Here is a 19,844-nt window from a genome sequence, read left to right as displayed (position 1 = left end):
TAACTTAATTAATTTTATTTATTTTCACATTGGTTGTTCAAACACTGATATTTTATGAAATAAGAACACGAGATATGCAAACGACTTTTTTCGAAGATTTATTATGTAATAAGACTCTATACAGAAAATTGTGTAATTTCACTGCACTAAGCACTCGCATTTTTGTGTAATTGTTTGTATTGTATTCGTCGACGAGTGTGAAGGGTAGAGAAGATTGTGGACCTGAAAAACACAGTATCTAAGCCCTTTGTCGCGAGAAATTAATGCACTCTGGCAAGCAAGTGTCCACAAGCAATCTCATTAAACTGGAAGTATGGAGATTTAAAATCAAGAATATTCTACTCGTAATTCTTTGATTATCACCTAGTATACCGATATATCTCGAAGTTTCTATCACCTTGCGTTTCTACATTTTATAGCTGGTGTCTATGATTTTGTGTTTTGCCGCTTTAGCAGTCGTTTCAATGATTAGTCAAATGTTCCTCTTTTAGTTTATGCCTTACAAAAATATCACTATAAAAGTTATTTTGTTGTGTAAATAATTGTGTGTGTAAGTTTTTCAATAATATTTTACAGTACAAGTTTGAGTGCTGCGTTTTGTATTGCATTTTTTATTGGGTGAGTATTAAATGTTATGTAACCGGCCAAATTTTATTTCATAGTTTGTGTTATTGCCCTGTCATTTTTTGAATGAAAATACCTTTGCTAATTGGTAATCAGATTCTAATAAATCAAGACACTCAGTTTAGCCCTTTCATTCCCTCTGATACACTGAGGATAAGTTAGATTCTAATCTGAGATTCGAATCTGAAAAATTACCGGATCGTACCACTATCGTACACACGTTAAAAACCCAGAAATTCCTTCGTGCAACATCAGCCTAAGTCAATTCCTTAAATTAATGTGTATAAAATAGGGAAAAAAATTATATATGCATGTTCATGAACTTACACGTGTTAATGAAATGGTTTGCAAGACATCTTCAAAATTAAATAAAAATATAAATGTTTAATTAGGATAAATAATATTGGAAACTGAGATTCGAATTTGAAAACAAGCGTAATTTTGATATGTAAAAATTAAACTAGACAATGGTGCAACATTCGGCTTGGTGAAAACGTTTAAGGAGACCCTTGGGTACACCACACAACCTTCAGAACTGGGGGATATGGCACCATTTTTTTACCACGAGCCCACCTTTTTGTGGTAAAAGTGTGTATTTATTTCAGACTTGTTAATAAATAAATTAATTAAAAATTAAACTAGACAATGGTGCAACATTCGGCTTGGTGCAAACGTTTAAGGAGACCCTTGGGTACACCACACAACCTTCAGAACTGGGGGATATGGCACAATTTTTTACCACGAGCCCCCTTTTGTGGTGATTGTGTTTATTTTGATCAGACTTGTCAATAAAAAAATTAATAAAAATTAAAGTAGACAATGGTGCAACATTAGGCTTAGTGCAAACGTTTAAGGAGACCCTTGGATACACCACATAACCTTCAGAACTTGGGGGATATGGCACCATTTTTATTAATTTTTTTTATTAACAAGTCTGAAATAAATACACACTTTTACCACAAAGAGGGGCTTGTGGTAAAACATGGTGCCATATCCCCCAGTTCTGAAGGTTGTGTGGTGTACCCAAGGGTCTCCTTAAATGTTTGCACCAAGCAATGTTGCACCATTGTCTAGTTTAATTTTTATTAATTTATTTATTAACAAGTCTGAAATAAATACACACTTTTACCACAAAGGGGGGCTCGTGGTAAAAAATGGTACCATATCCCCCAGTTCTGAAGGTTGTGTGGTGTACCCAAGGGCCTCCTTAAACGTTTGCACCAAGCCGAATGTTGCACCATTGTCTAGTTTAATTTTTATATATCAAAATTACACTCGTTTTCATATTCAAATCTCAGTTTCGAATTTTATTTATCCTAATTAAACATTTATATTTTTATTTAATTTTGAAGATCTCTCTTGCAAACCATTTCATTAACACGTCTATGTTCATGAACATGCATATACTTTTTTTTTTTTCCTATTTTATACACATTAATTTAAGGAATTGACTTAGGCTGTTGTTGCATGAACGAATTTCTGGGTTTTTAAGGTGTGTACGATAATTATGGTACCATCCGGTAATTTTTCAGATTCGAATCTCAGATTCAAATCTAACTTATCCTCAGTCTGACACCATATGGCAACACAAATTTTAAACCTCTCTTGTGAATTCAAATATAAAGGAAATTCTGTTTTCCAATGTTTGCCATATGGCCACATCCTCAAAATGTATATAAATTTTATTACATTTCTTTTTTTAGTATAATTGTAATTCTAGATATATATTCATCCGTATTTTACCTAAGAATATATTTTCTATTTTCAATAATTTGGGAATGAAAGGTCTAGGTAATTTCAATGTGTAACACTTAAAAGACCTGGACACAATCTACATAGTATTAACACACATCTAGGTATAGCAATAAACGTTTAGACAACAGAAATAGCACAGTGGCCTGATAACAACGGACAACTTAACCCTTCTCTTTTATGTATTTCAGCCTTCGGCTAATTAATTCTACTGTGGTTGATAGTATATAATCATAAAAACAATTTGTATTAACAGAATTAAATCTAGTGCAGGAAAGTCAAAATCCAATGCAATTTTTATATTTTACATATTAAATAAAATAAATTAAAATTTGGCACAATCTAGTCAATACACATATTTTATTGTTGATTAAATAAACTTCTCAAACAACATAGTAGGGTGTTAAGAGCTTCTGATTCACAGAACTAACAATAATCATCAAATCCTCGGGATGACAGGAAGGGAGTGGAATTGGCTGGATGAAGAGATGCCAACGGTGAAAGATGCAAAGGATCCGAGGATAAAATTGTGGTGAATGAGTAGGCTGCCAGGTATGCCACAAATTTATAACACATGGTGCCGACTAGAAAGTCCGTTGTATCAACTGTGCACAAAAATGTAGTGTTATATGATGCTAAATGTAGAAAATGCTTAAAAAATGTACGTAATGGAATACTTTGTGATAATTGTGATATGTGGTATCATTATAGCAAGTGCTGAGATGTTGAAGAAAATAAAATACCGGAAAATAAATGGCAATGTGCCATGTGTTCAGTAAAAAGTGCTAACCATTTAGATGAAGATATTAACCATCTTGGCGAAGAAGCCAGTGAGAATAGAAGGGAATAAATCGGATGTACTACAACAGACTCCAAACATGTAAATAAAATTCAGATTTTAACAGAATAGATTGATTCGCTGAAAGAAGTTACCTATATGTATTCTAAAGGAAGATCTTTCTGTGAGTCGTAAGATGCTTAATACTCCTAACAAGTTGGAAGAGGTATGGACAGGTGAAGCAAATGGTAGGCGAAGTAAATTAGTGAACCATGACTCGTTATCACAAAATCTTGTTACGCCGTTAAATAATAAATATTCTGTTTTAGCTGAATCAATATCTGAATTCCCACCTCTTGCATCTAATTTTGATAGGAAAGACAATATAATGTACAACAGTAAAATTTCTATCAATAAACAAAGGAAAAGTTCTAAATTGCACAAAGAAAAATCGATAGATGGGCCTAAGAGCTATCACCGAGGGACTGTTGAGTTTTCAACAGATAAAAAGCCTATCAAACAACAGATTAAAAAAATGTTGATTGTGGGTGATAGTCATGCTAAAGGCATTGCTGAGCAGGTTAAAACCATCAAACCAGACATCAGTGCTGTGGGCTTCACTAAACCAGGTGCGCCTCTAAGTGAAGTGCTACGGTGCATTCAAAAAGATCCTACAAGTGTCAAAAATTATGATATATTAGTGTTAATTGGTGGTGCAATTGATGTAGCTCGAAATGGAGAGAAAGCTGTTCAGTGCCTGGAAGAGAATCTGAGAAAAATAAATCATAAATCAGTGATCGTGGTAAATATTCCCTAAAGGCATGATCTCATAAGTACATCTTGTGTAAATTTGGCGGTTGATGATACAAATTGTAAGTATAAGATGCTATGTGCTAAATTCCCAAATGTGAAATCCTATGTTGATGCTTACACTATGATCAGAAATATGTACACAACTCATGGCTTGCATTTAAATATTAAAGGAAAATTTTAAATTGCTACAAAAATATGTGATGCTGTTTGTGAATTTAGGGTGCGTGCATCAAAACTCATTTTTTTAGATAAATGGTTAAATTCTAAGAAGGTATTAAGTGGTGTGAGAAATGTAGGAAACATTGGTACTGTGTTACCAGTAACTGTAAAACCTGTAGGCCTATATACATTATTAGATAAGTGGCTAACTAGGTCTAGTGTTCCTTCAAAGAATTTTTTAGTGTAAATAACGATTTGTACTCTGGCAGCTGTTTTTCAGTTAGTAGACATAATCAAATTTCTCATACAAATCAATCTGATGCACAAATTGTGAAGCCAATCAACAATCATAGTAATAATATAGTCCAAGATACTCTGCTATATGTCTTTATAACAAACTTCCACCAAATTTTAAATCAGAAAACCAACTTTGTGCATTTAAAAAAAAAACTGAAAGATTTGCTGTTGGAATTCAGTTTTTATTCTATTAATGATTTTATGGAAGCAAAACTATGCTAAAAATGTATTATTATTATTATTATTATTATTATTATTATTATGATATGGTGTACATTATTTGTTTTTTACTATTATTTTTGTTTGTGTGTATATGATTGTACTTAAATGTGTATTCATAATGTTTAATATTCTTGACGAGTCCTATACTACATGTACAATATAATTGTACATTTTTGTAGTCGATTTGAACAATAAAACTACTATACTATACTAAGGTTAGGACTCCTTGCCACCAGGTGAAAGCCCAATTGTGAGCGTAACGATCCATTCAATTCAAGAGTTAAACTGGTAATTGTTCCTTATTGCGTAGCTTCTTTAAATTAAAGTTTAATAATGGATATTTTTTAAATTAAATTTATTTCGGTTGTGATACATTTTTGCATCACGAAAACATTTAACTGCTTACTTGATTTTAATATTTATATTAAAATACTATTGGGTACGTTTTACGAAACAATTTTTAAAGGGGACAATATTCCTTATCGCATATCCAGTTTATATAAAAGCTTTATAATAAATATCCTCAAAATTAAAAATATTTTGGTAGGTATGTAATTGTCCAGTTTCAAATCATAAAATCATTCAACTGTTTACTTTAGGTATTTTAATTTTTTACATTAAATTACAATTGAATGTTTTACACAAGAAAATTGCTCTTGGGAACAATGTTCCTCAAAGTTTTATACATATTTCAAAAATCAAATATGTTTTGATAATTCTATAGCTTTACATCACAAACACAACCAAATCCTTTCTTTATTTTAATATTTTATATAAAAATACAACTTTGTTCACAACAAGGAACAGTTACCATTAAACCTAGAGCAAACTCTACTTAATCCTAATACCGGATTTGTGTAAATGCCTATTGCAGTTTACAATTTCAGCAAGGAAGCCAAATCAAATAATGGAGTTTAACTGTTATGTACTGTGTTGTGATTTATGTTGATTGTGTTCAGGCCATAGTGCAAGAGGGTGCATGGTGTTCTCTTCCTTACGTACACACAGTCAACTTGCACGGTAGTAAACAAACAAATTGTACTTTTTGAATGTGTACTATGTGTATGAGTTCAGCACTGCAGGTTGTTCACCATTTGTTAACTTAAAATAAATTTTAAATTATGCCGCAGATGCTAGTGCGAAAGCGACCAAATGTTAAAGATGATTTTAAGTAAACACAGATTAAATTAACTATGAAGAAATGTTAATAATTCACATATTGATAGAAAATTTACATATATTTTACTGAAGGTTAAATAAATAAAATAAGCCACCCTAATATTGTGCCTGCAAACAGCACAATATAAGACACAAAGATGCTTGTGTAAGCATGTGACAGCATGTTGATACACTACATGAAGAAAACTAAGTAGAATGGAATGCTATCAATGAGTGACCTACCTTAAAACATACAGGGTTCAATTTAACATTACAATTTCATATTTACGTTGACTTTCCAAACTGATCATCTACAATTAATATTTTCCTCCCACCAGATTTGGCCAAGCCAACATGAAGATTGCATCATTATTTCTTAGTGTTGCTATTACATGCAGTGTTCACTATGTGAGGGCTGTAGCAGCAGATCAAGATCGACTGTTTAACATGTGCATAGATAGCAAACATCACAAAAGCAAACCAGGTCCTGAAGCAGAACTTTTTCAGCAGGTAATGTATGATGGTCCACAGATCTTGACATTGGTAATTTCTTTTTTCAGATTATACTGATAGAAATATTTTCTGCTCAGCAATGCTTGTTTATTTCTTATGTTAGTCCCTCAAAGACAGAAACAAGGAATTTATTTTGTTGGATGAAACATTTATGTTTAATTTGTCAGTTTCCTAGTAATGAACTGTAATTTATACATGATATTTAATTGTTTTGTAAAATTATTGTTAAGATCGTAGCTTATTTTCATATGCATAATAGAGTTTTACATAGTTCAAGGCTCTATTGCAAAAACCATGCTGGTTATTTGTTTTTTATGTTTTTATTATTATTTAAGGGACTATAGTTATATTTTTATCATAACAGCTCTCTTGCATTTTGTTTCATCAGAACTTTGTTACCAGATATTTACTTTGTATTTTATAAAGGTCATGCAAGTGTTCGTACTTGAGATTTAAAATCACTAAAACAACATTTTGTCAATTGGCAAAATATGAAGAAATGACCAATGCAAGAAAGCTATCATTATAATTTTACAGGAAGAGCCCTTTATTTATCATCATCATCAATTCATTCCAGCCTGTGGCCGGGTCAACAAAGTAAAATGCCTCCAGCTTCCTCTATCACTCCACCATTCCTCATTCATTCTATTCCAGTATTCTCCTCTCTCCTACACCTCTTTACAGTAGACGCAACATAACTCCAAGCCGGGGTGACGGTTAGAAAATCGTGTGTATGTGAGTCACGACATTGGGGAAGGCAGACGTGGCGCGGTAACAAGCGATAATGCGTAACAGGGGCTACACGCTACACGCTACTGCACAGAGTGAAAACTTAGTCCTTCGGTGAAATCCGACGAATACGTTCGTTAACACATCCGTGGTACTTTCTAAACATATTCGTTTACAGTTTGGATCTGAGGTTTGTGTGCATGTAGTGTATCACTTTTGTTCAGAGCCAGTGTTACATATGTAGTGCAGTGCAGGCGCGGGAAATCGTCTATAACGTTCTGCAGTTTATGGGAAACAAAGCGCGATTGCAGGAACCCTCCATTTCACTAGAGAAAGCACAGCTGAGAACAGCTAAGGCAACGGGTGTGCCTCGCACGACTGTTCAAACAATTAAAAGGGAGGCTAAGAGGAATGAAGCTGGTGAAGGAACATCTTTCGAGACGCCCAACAAGAAGCGAAAGAAAACATGTAAACACGAACTTGACACCTTTGATGAAGCTGTGGTACAACGTAGTGTGTATGTGTACAATTTTTATTTACTTGAAAAACGTGTGCCGACTGTCTAAACTGTATGACGTAAACTAAAGAATGACATAAGTTACCAAGGTAGCAATACAACCTTAAGGACTACTTTGAAGAAGCTAGGATTCAGGTGGCAGAAAACCAATCGCAGCGCTTACTTTTAATAGAAAAATCAGATATTCGGCAAAAACGTCTAGAATATCTCAAGAGTATGCGTCAATATAGAAACGATGAATGCACAATTATATACATGGATGAGTCGTACATATTGTCGTCTCATGTAAAAAATAAAATGTGGAGTGACATGTCCTCAAATGGTTTACTAGTCGCGAAGGTTCAAAGATTAATAATGATTCACGCAGGTGGCGAAAAAGGTTTTATCACAAAAACATGAATAAAGATAATTATGAAAAATGGCTCACCGAACAATTAATACCAAATCTTCCACCAAACAGTGTTGTGATAGATAATGCTCCCTATCACAATGTAAAAATAAATAAAACGCCTACCTCCAGCTCGACAAAATTGGAAATGCAGCAGTGGTTAAGTAAGGAGAATATTTACTTTACTAGCGACATGCTCAAACCAAACTTGTATAACCTCATAAAGAAGCACAAACCTTCGCAAGTGCAGTACTCGGCAGACAGACTATTGGTAAATAGTGGCCACACATTACTTCGTCTGCCCCCTTATCATCCGGATTTGAATCCGATAGAAAGCATATGGGCTAAAGTTAAAGGAGAAGTCGCTTCAAGAAATGTTACTTGAATTTGGCAAATGTAAAAAAACTGCGAGGGGATATTTAACCGAATGGGTCCAGAAGATTGGATACCGATTTGCAATCACGTCAAGATACTCGAGAACGAATACTGGGATAAGGATGTGCGTTTTGACATTGGAATTGATAAAGTGATTGTTCAGTTAGGTGATGCAAACAGTGACAGCATGACGTTTACACATCAGACTCTTCGGATGGAACAGTCAGTGGCATTGAAGAACTGAGGTAGTGCTTGGAACGTCAGTGGTAAGTGGTCAATGTTTTCTGCTTTTCTCTACCTGCTGTGAAAGGTCGCCGTATCTGCTTATACCCCCTCATCATCCACCCGACCCCCCACTCGTGTTGCAGTCCCTACTTCTCATGTGTGACCTAGCTCAAGCTCGGAGTTATATTGCACCTAGTGTAACTATCTGCTGTTTCCATCTCCTCCTGGGTCTTCCTGAGGATCTTCTTCATGTGTACTTCAACTCCATCATTTTCCTTGGCAGCCTCTCTTTTTTCCAATTTCTCATTCAAGTCTTGAATTCCTGCTCTTGCTTGCACCATCTCATTCCTGATCCTGTCTCGCCTTGTAACTGCCAACATACTCCTCATAAACTTCATTCCTATTGCTCTGATCTCCCCAACTTCTCTCTAATCTACAGTCAAAGCCTCTGCTCCATAAGTGACTATGGGCACATAGAGGTATTGTACAACACTTGTTTGCATTTTAATGATACCTCCGCTTCCATACCAAATCTCTCACACACCTGTAGAATGCATTTCCTTGTTGTCCTCTCCTGACAATTTCTTCCTTGTTTTTATCACCTCCCTCCAATACACTTCTTAGATACTTGAAGGTTTCCACCTGTTTCAGCTCAACACCATCTAATTTAATGCATCTCCTTACTCCATTTTTGTTCTTTGTCATGACCATCACTTCACTCTTTTTAGTGCTGAATCTCATACCACATTTCCTCACTCTTTGCTGTTAGTTGCTCGCACCTCACCTTCCTTTTCTCCTCAGACCATCTAATCATCAGCAAATAGCATGGCTTTCATCTTTCATTCTCCAATCTTTTCTTCCACTCTTCATACTCTCAAACACTAATAAGTAGCAATGGGGACAATGCATTATCCTGCTTCAATCCTTTGGCTTGGTTAAACCATCCCTCTCCCAGTTCTCACATTGCTTCTGTTTTCCTTATACATACTCCTCACTCTACTTATTAACACTTATTTAATGCCATCTTCTTAGCTTGCCAAACACATGCTCTCTTTTCATACTGTCTACATCTTCTTCACATCGAGGAATATCATTACTAGATATTTCCCAAATTCGTATCTTTTCTCCATTATTTGTCGCATGGCAAAAATCAGGTCTGGTAGACCTCCCTTCTCCATACCTTAGCTGCCCTTGCTTATCTTCTTTTCCAAGATCTTCACATACACCTTTGCACAATGGCACATTAAAGTGATCCTTCTATGGTTCTCACATCTTTTTCTGTGTCCTTTCTTAATGATTGAAAATGATATGATGCAGTCATAAGGTGAAGAGACATTCATTATTGTAGTGGATTCCGACCCTCTTGGGTATAGACTCGGTGCTCATAATAAAGAGTCATGCCAGGTTTTTAGGATCAAACCCATGACTCGAGCACGACTCGTTAGTGATCACAGCTGTAGAGGACTCACTAGAACATTGATTGAAAAAGTCTTTTACTTTGTTACGATTGCACTTGGCATCATTGGAAATAAATGTTGATTGCGGTTTTAGGCCTAAAACTGTATACAATTGCAGTAATCATGAATAACTTATACATAAAAATAATTTGAAAACTGTTTCTGTGATTGTTCTTAAGTATACATTAAAGTGCCGTTTTAAAACGTTGTTTTGTGTTCATCTTGGGTAGGTAAGACTTTGAATGTCGTGATGTCTTTATTTTTGATAAGCAAAGTATACTTAGGCTGGAAAGTTTGCTTGTCCATTGCTAGCATAGAGTTGCTTGTGGGTGGTGTTTCATTGCTATGTTTTGCTCATTTATCATTTTTAAGTATCCAGTTATGGTTCATCTAAGATCATATGTGTGAAATTTTTTTATTGTCACAGTGTACACCGTGGAAGGATCGCTCTTGTTGCACCCACAACACCACACAGCATGCCCATTATGGCAGCTTGTACAATTTTAATTTCAATCATTGTGGACATGTAAAAAATTTATCTCAAGACTGCAGAAGGCATTTCATTCAAGATCAGTGTTTCTACGAATGCTCTCCAAATGTTGGTCCCTGGGTTGTGAAGGTATGGCTTTGTGTTTAATACTTTAACTCATAAATAAATGTAGTTACATAAAAGTTTTTGATTAGTGATTGCGTAAGTTGCCATTAGGTCATATAACTTACTAATTGATTTAAAAATGTGTTATATTTAATTTACATTACACACACAAATTGTGCCACATAATTTAATTTAATCTTTTGATTCTGTATGAACTTTTCTTTTGTTATAATGCATCAATAATTTGTGTAGTATTTATTGTAAATATTGTGTATGTTAAGAGGAATGGTGCACCACATCATAGTAAACAAAACAATATATTTGTTAATGATATAGCTTTTAGAGTGTTTTGGAGTATTGTGGTTTATAATTATTATTATTTTTTTTTAAATTTTAAAACAAAATTTATTTTTGATATTCTGGAATTATTATTATTCAATGTAGGGTTAAAAACTATAAATAATTTAGAGATGGAACTTTTGTAGGTTAATCATCAGACATTATAGATATGATAAAAACCATAATTTTATCAGTAATCATTTATTTAATGTAATTGCAATTTTAATTTTAATTAAGGAGCTGATACAAAGTAATGTGATATTCATTTGGAGTTTATTTATTTATTATTCATGATTGTAGTTTATTTTAGTCTTCAGTTTATTGCAATCTAAAAAGTAGTACAAAGTATTAACTAAAGTTTTAGAGAAGTGTGAAAGAAAAGTGCCATTGGTATAGTGCAGGGTATAGGAGGAGGTGGTGAATACCCAAGGGTCAGACTCTAGGATGGACCTGGTTAAGTGTCGAGATTTTTTAATGCTGGGCTTGACCCTGATAGGATGAAAATTCCAATTGTATTGTTAATATAATTAAAAGGAAACCTTATAAGTAATGCAATATGCGTAGATCATGTGTACTGTTATTGCTATTGTAATGTATACAGTCATTAGATTTTTTTGTAACTAAAAAGATGTACACAGAGTTATGAGAGGGACTGACAATATTATTTAAATTTTTAAACTAATTTAAATTAATGCCTACATATAGGTAAGGGGAAAAAAAACAAAAGCGCACATTAAAAACACAAATTTTAAAATAAGAATTTTATTTGTTAATTAAAAATGTATTTAAAACAAACAGTTATGTTAAATAATTTTTATACCTAATTTATTTTTGGAGCATTCAAATTTATAATATTGCGGAAGACATACGTAGTAAATATTTGATTTTATAAGTTATATAAAAACTTTCGCTTAGGAAATTAATTATATACACCATACTTAAATATAACTCAAATGTACTCAATCAGATAAACTAGCCTATATGTGTTTGCAGAAATCCCATAATGATTAAAACCCTCAAATTGTTAAATATTTTTGTTCATGGTCACTTGTAATGAATGTTGTACCATGTTGCTGTGGTCCGAGCTGCTGCAGCATCGCAGCACTATGGTGCACTTTGCAATGCTCGAGCAGCTTTAGTGATCCAACTAACACTTTGTAAACATTCCGTCTTAAAGGTAAAAGAATAAGAAAACAAACTGCATGGAGTCCACACGCGACAGAAGTGAAACTTCTTGCTTATTAGATACAGATATAGATAAATTATTAGTATTTTTTATTGAACAAGAGATAATAATCGAAAATAGTAAGAATGTGGGTATTATCACAAATTAAAAAACAGCAGCAGCATTACGAGAATTTCATAGCATCATTGCTGTGTCATTTCTTCCCTGCAGTCTCCCCTTCCGGCTGTTACCACTAGCATATAGCATTTTACGCTACGTACCCATCCCCCTCCCCTCCTCCTTTTGCTGGCTTCCCATTCGATCGCTATTGCATGCGTTGAAGTAGCTTCGGCCCTGATGCACTCTTCTCTTCTATCGGTTCTCCCACATCGTACCTAACTATTCCCTCATGCAATTGGAATTTCTGTAAAGCTAGAAAATTGTAGTCCCTTCAGAAAATAAGTTTCACTTCAAAAACGTTTATTCAGAGGAATTTGACTTTTGTTTCTTCATTTTTTTATTAAATTGTATATTCATTTCCATAACTGAGAAAAAACTATTTATTTCATATCTTTATCAATTATATTTTGTTTTTAAAATAAATCTTTGGATGTTTCAACATGGCTGTGTACAAAATCTTTTCAATAATACTTTGGTATTTTTATCTTGAGTCTACGTTAGTATCTGAGTTAATAAGAATCATTTTAATGGAATGCTGTAAGATGCTGTCATCTAGGTCTTTACTGGAACCTTTTCTGTGTGATGCACAATGAATGGTGGTAAACCTTTGGTATGTCATTAAGCATTGTCAACTCTACCACAGTGCAAAAATTCAGCTTAGGACAATTTTTCACAGGTATGCATTTTTTGGTCTCGTTTCCTGTGCAGGCAGAAAACAATGAAGTTTGGCTTGGACTAGTTGTCACATCATGGCTGTGGGTTCCAAGGATGTAGGCCAAGAGGTTGGGGAGAAGACCCTTTTTGTGGCTTGCTTCCCTCTGTCCTCTCTTAGAAAAACTATATAGAGAGTGCGAGACTGAGATAGTTTTGTAAGACCTTACAACGATGCCTGCTAGAAGGCAGGCTTCAAAGCTGCAACCTTCAACAACCTCCCCTCGCGAGAGCTGTCTCACCACTAACTTACGAGATCCGACTCGCTAGCTATATACGATCGGGCTGACTATATTATCAGTAAGCAAACATTTATGAAACATGCAAGCCCATTATCAGCTTATTTTGACTATAACTTTTTTTACCCTGCACCAACCACATTATTCTTCTCGCATATTTCCTTGCAAAAATTATGAAAGTTTTCACGGAATCCATTCTGAGCTTCAATAATACATTGTCATTTACTTCAATGAGTTGGCTTGGTTAGTGGGATGTTTGTTACGTTAAGTTGGAAGAAATCGTTCCCAACATTGGGGTTACCATATTCAGGGTAGTAGTTGTCAGTCCAAACAGTGGCCGTGAAAGCCTGCAAACTTAATTTGATTTTATGTTTTTTATCAAGTTTTTGAAGAATATTAGAGTTCTGACATTTGTGTATTCTTTCAAATTTGGATGCCTGATTTCTGAATGGAGTTGTTTTATCTTTTATTTGGAATATTTATTCTTTTCTCCAGGTGCAAATGAAGATTCGCAATGAAAGGTTTTTTAACGTGCCTCTGTGCCAGGAAGACTGTGATTCCTGGTTCAATGCATGCTTGGATGAGTACACATGTACAGATAACTGGGGAAGAAATTTCAACTGGACAAAGGAAGGCAACTCCTGCTTGAAAGGAACAGAATGCAGGACGTTCAGAGAAGTTTATGAAACTGCCAGCCATTTCTGTGAGAAGGTATGCAATCCAGAAGTGTGTGTTAATTATTAATCACAACATAAGTACTTGTAATTCTGCTGTTAAAAAGGTACAGATTTTAAATAAGTTTGGGAAATTTTGAAAGACAAGAGGAAAACAGCCAGCCACCTTTGTTGTAAATTTGAATCTGAAATACAGTGTGTAATAGTTTCCTTCATCACTATAAAATTCCCTGACTGCAAAAACACTACCTATGATTGTCAACAATTATAAAATGGAAATAAAAGAGTAAACTAAAATAACAGCTGAATATTTTATATTTTGATGTGCACATTTGTTTGAAATATCAACTTTAAAAAAAAATACTGATTTTTTTTTCGCAGGGAAACGTGTGGTCAGGGAAATTTGATCACAGAATCTATAGCAACCATTCTTTATGTTCTTGAAAGCTATTGGTGCAATAGTTATTTTTTTTTCCCTCATAAAACAAAGTGGCTAGCTTTTTATCAGTGTTTGCACACTGTCTCCTATTAAAAAAGGGGTAGTTTAACATCACACCTGGTGTAGGATATTTGAAAACTGACTTAATTACATCTGATCTCATACAAGGACTGTGATAACCAGGACACGAGTGCCAAAATGGGGTCTGCTGGCAATACAGCCCTACGTGAAAACGTGTAGCTGTTATGGTTGAAACTGACCATCAGGACGTAAGCTTGTACATAGAATGAGTGAATCTGGTTATCTGCATGCATCACTGCATTCACTGTATTACAGTTTCCATTCCAAGGGTGGCATGATTATTGCAATGACGTTAAAACTGAAACACTCAAAATTTGAAGAAAAATTCTTTATTTGTACGTGCAAGAAGTGGAGTATAATGTTGTTGCATTTGTGGGAAAATAACTTTCACAATCCATTGTCCAAAAATAAAGTAAAGCATTTAGGCTAAAATCCATAGTTTTGCAGCCACCAGGGAAATTATTTCTGCCGTGAATATCATAGTAGGTAAACAAACGTAAAGCCATAGTTTTGTGAAGAAAGCTTTGAATTTTTAAAATATGATGAAAAATATTTTCTCAAAAAATGATTTTTTATTAATTTTTAATTAAGAAAATTTTTGAAAGATATACTAGCAAAACTGTGCCATACCAATGTAGCAATTGTACGCTTACAAGCAAGCAGTGTTTGCTAACACATGTGAATTATTTGGTTTCAAAACCACATAAATGTATTTTCTTTATTTTACTTCTGACAGCAACACATGTCCTCTTTCGCCCCATGGTCTGCCTCTGTATCAGGTTACGCAATATTTTGAATGTTATTGTAATTTTGGCAATTTAAAATTTGTGATTTATGTGTAGTAAAGTAATTTTTATAATTTAATTTTTTTATAGTTGGTTGTTTTCTAATGGTATATGCGTTCCTTTATTTCCTTCAATAAACTCATCTTTTACTACTGGAATCATTTCATATCTTAAAACTGCAAGAACTATTTCTCTGCATAAGAAAGGTAATAAATCCAATATATAAAATTATCGTCTGATAGCAGTTACGTCTAGTTTCGCAATAATATTTAATTAATGTGCTAAAATTATATGTATGAAAATTATAAAATACTATCAAATTTACCACAGCTAGAAGCACTGAAACAGCTTTTGCTGATTTTTTGTATAAAAGATACCGATACAAGGCAATTGATGATAAATCAATAGGAATTTTTTGTAAAGCATCTAACACATTTGACACAATTAATCAAAATATAATGTTGAATAAAAATAATTTTAACTGGGAATAGTTTAAAAACACACATATTATTACAGTTTTATTTTAATGACTTGAAGCATATAGTACTCATTCTGCTCAAGCTGAATGATGGGTCCGCATTGTCAATTCTGATAACCAAACAACAAATATCGGGTTTGCCCAAGGAAGCATTGTCCCGTCCTATTATTGAATACGTGAATGATGCGGAAGAATCAGTAAAACTAAGTATCTCATTAACTTTGCGGATGACTCCAAGGTAATTCTTTAAAAAAACCCAAATATTCTCAAATGCACAAAAGTTTGTTTCAGAGAAACATTTTAGATACTATTTAGAAGATTTTCGATAAATTGTATCAGATTTGGTTGTGAATTTGGTAAGGTAGTTATAGTTAAGAAATGTTCTGTTCTTTAGCCTAGAGGTGGGTTGTTACAGCAATTTTCTGTATCTGTTCCAACCTTTTACTGATACAGTAATGTACCTAGTTACAAGTCTCTGATACTTCTGTATCAGATGGTCCCAGGAAGTAACAAAGCTCCGCGTACGCAGACCGTGCGACCGGAAGGAGAATCTGATACATTATTTATCACGCCCGGTAATTCTCTACCTCTGTTACTCTCATGCCCGCCTGATACAGCCAGTATCAATCAGTTCAACATTCACTGCAGTTCGTCCTGGCCGTGTATCACCATGTACATTGTTGCGGGCTGTCATGCTTTGTAGTTAGTATCTTTATAGTGAAATAAGGAATGGATAAGTGCACGAAAAAGACTTCATTTGTGTGGAATTTTTTTACGGAAAATGATGAGTTTGCTAATTGTAATTTGTGTAAACAAAAACTGAGTTATAAATCATCATCGACTAATCTGAAGAAACATTTGAAACGTAAACATTGATATAGTATGCTCACTAATGTACGTATGTTTTTTTTTTAATTTTTAGTTTTTTATAAAATCGTAATGTTTTAATGTATGAAAACACTAGTTACTAATTGTTTTCGGAAAAAAAAGTCCTAATGTTGATTACATCTCTTATTAGTGTCAACTGAGAATTTATTTGCATTTTCATAGCTGTTAGGTGCACAAATATAAATATTATATCTTGTATTAATGTACTTTTTAATATTAAAATTTCATTAGTTTTATTATTGAACGAGTCTGTGCACGCACTGCGCTCTGAGCGTACTTTAATGTGGGACAATAGCCAAACGACTTGTAACAATTTCGCTTTGCGCCTCTCCTTCAACGCCTTCCCCTGCGCTTCCTCTCCTACATTATTTCCCTTCTTTATCCCTTATTCGTCGTTCCTGCTCCCTCCCCTTTCACAAGCTCTGCCCAAGTGACCGTCATCTGCGATCGGGTTCTGCGCACATTGGCCGTGGTGTTGTTCCAGGCGAATTCTGAACTGATACTAAAGTACCTGATACTTTTCAAGTGTACTCGTTTGCCGTTCCTGATACAGGCGCGTATCAGTGCCAAAGTATCAGGTTGATACTTTTCGACCCACCTCTACTTTAGCCACTGTTTTTTCAATCCCTTACAGTATTTGTTGGTCGTATAAAGTATTATTTCAGACCAAAGCTGTAGATACTATTTATTAAGTTTGCAGAAAATAAGAATGTATTTTATATTTTATATGGCAAGAATGTTGTATTTTTTGTTTGTATTTCAATTCTAATCGTTCTAACTCCCTGCAACAATGTTTAGACTTAGCCTATCAAAAATCACTTTATAAACATTTTTTAGATAACATCTAAAGTTTACAAACAATTTGAACTGATTTGATGGCATGCCTGCTAAGGAAGTTAAGAATTTTTTTTTGTCGTTTAATCTCTTTTTATTATTCCTTGCAGTTATTTTGACAAAAGTTTTTGGTATGAATTTAACGAGGTATTATAACTCTTCATCGGATATGGGGGTTATAGCAATTGTCCTATTAAAAAATTAAACCGTCCCCATTTTTGTCCCATTGGTCAGATATTTGCCATTAACAAACTCGACCGAGATTTCACAATGCATTAGTTTAGAAATGTTTTGTGCAAATTTACGTATTTATCGTGTCCATAAAAATTTATGTATGTGTGTATATGTATATACACACACACACATATAATGTTTTGAGATGACAATTGGGGACACTGAACCATGTAACGAAAAACTTTGTAGAAATTTTCTGGAAGTCGCACAGTGGTAACTGCTACAATAGGAAGTCTTTCTCCGAAATCTACCTAACTATAAAAAAAAGAATACTTTTATTTCAATGATTTAAAGGCTAGCAAATGCATGCCAATACAATTGCATACGAACAGCATTTTTTTTTATAATCACTCTATTAGTTGTGGCATTAATTTTTAGAGAAATAAACAAATCCAACTTAAACAAAAAAAAAATGAACAGTAAGGATTTAAATGAATAAACCACCTCAGTCACTACAGAGAACTATTTAAATTGTTAAGATTCATCCAGTTCCTTGTATTTTTATCTTTGTATCCATTTTATATTTTAAAACAACATGAAAAAAATACTTCATTATCGAACCAGAAACAACCAAAAAGTACACATACAGAGAACCACAAAAAATACTGCCTTGGCAAGTGTTTCTGCAGTGGATTTAAACTTTATAATAGCCTTTCGTGTTTCATAAAATCAATTTTAAACTCTATTAAATTTAAATTAATTCTTCTAGATAAATTGAAGATTGTAAGGCTGTGTCCGTATTGGCCTGAAGTATATAATACTATACGTACTTGTCCCTGGAAGTGACATCACAAGGGCTGCATAACTGGAAATGAAGTATATTCAAGTACGCAAGTAAACAAATCTGTGTACTTCTCACATACTTCCAGTTGAAAACACGTCACCATTTTGAAAAATGATTTGTAGGTTATATTTGATTTAAAAAATTGAAGAACACTTAAAAACATAAACTATTTTTATTATAAATTTATTGAAATCATTCATTTATACACGTTTTCAAAGAAGTTTAAACAAATACATGCACATACACAGCCTACTGTTCGTAACTACAAAACGTAGATAAAATAATAAATTAAATTGCCGTAAATTCGCGGGACAGAAATTAAGTGTTGTAAATGACAAATTTGGGCTAAAATATTTTTCTCAATAAAAATTGTGTGCAAAATTAAAATTTAAACATCCTTTTTGGCTAGATAGTACCATGTGAAGAGGCCAAACATTGAATCTGTCCAGATTCATCAAGGGCAAGTGAAGTACGCAAGGTTGCAAGCTCATATATATACTTGAATTCGGGTCGGCCTAAATAAACATGTAGTAGTAATAGTAGTAGTATAGTTTGGTTCCTCCGAGCCCAGGCTTCAGGCTGAGGATTGAGGATGGGGTCAATGACCTATTGTTCTGACGTCACGGCGGCAATATTTGGTGTCGAAATTCCTCAAAAATAGTTCAAAATTCCTTAAAAAAATCATGTTTCGAGTGAAAATTCCCGTTTTGAGGGAAAATTTCCCGTTTTAGTTCTCAAAACTGTCAACGGCTTTAAAATTCCTAAAAGCGGTTTAAATTCCTTAGCGTCAAGCCATTCTAAGCCGCTGTGTTCATGACCTTGACAATTAGGATGACATCACCGCAATTTTGAATTATGCCATAACTTTTGCAATTATAGTATGTATAAAAAATTAATCTAACATGGCGGTAGCGCACTCTAGCAGACGTAAACAAGATGACGTCTGTCATGTCATAATCCAAGATGGTGGGCGTGACGTCATACTAGCTGGCAATATATATACCTTAGCATTAGTGGTGGGAAGTCATTCTGACAGCAGCTTACATGGAGGAAGGATCGGTCACCATTTTTTTATTTTTGCTCTCACCGGGTTTGAACAAAGGACTCCGAGCTTCATTTAGTGTGGTTTTAAATAATAATTTATTATAATTTGATTTTTTTTATAAATTTTAATGATAATCTGAAAATAATTACGGATTTTCAAGATGGTGGTAGTGATATCATAATCCAAGATGGCAAAGTGATATTATTTAAATTTTTATTATTTTTTAAATATTTTAAAAACATTTATGTTTTTTATGGACAATAATTATGTTTTTCAATATGGTGGCTGTAACAAAAATTGCAAAGATCTATAATTAAAAATGGTGGGCGTAACAAAAAGTGCAACGATGACGTTATACACATCCAA

The 19,844-nt window shown here is 33.8% G+C and overlaps 1 long non-coding RNA gene across 2 annotated transcripts in view; it reads left to right on the top strand.

Moving 5' to 3' along the window:
* The first annotated feature begins 243 nt into the window (after positions 1-243).
* Positions 244-19,844, top strand: part of LOC134542399 (uncharacterized) — a 35,729-nt gene continuing 16,128 nt past the window's right edge. Inside the window, exons 1-4 of one of the 2 annotated variants that reach the window (XR_010076795.1) lie at positions 244-618; positions 6,142-6,313; positions 10,435-10,626; positions 13,732-13,947. This is a non-coding gene — a long non-coding RNA (uncharacterized LOC134542399). The remainder of the gene's footprint in view (positions 619-6,141; positions 6,314-10,434; positions 10,627-13,731; positions 13,948-19,844) is intronic. The other variant, XR_010076796.1, reaches the window with a different exon arrangement.

This window comes from Bacillus rossius, chromosome 1 (assembly GCF_032445375.1).
Source record: "Bacillus rossius redtenbacheri isolate Brsri chromosome 1, Brsri_v3, whole genome shotgun sequence".
Lineage (NCBI taxonomy): Eukaryota > Metazoa > Arthropoda > Insecta > Phasmatodea > Bacillidae > Bacillus > Bacillus rossius.
The sequence above is the reverse complement of the archived record's forward strand: the minus strand, read 5'-3'. Positions and strand labels throughout refer to the sequence as shown.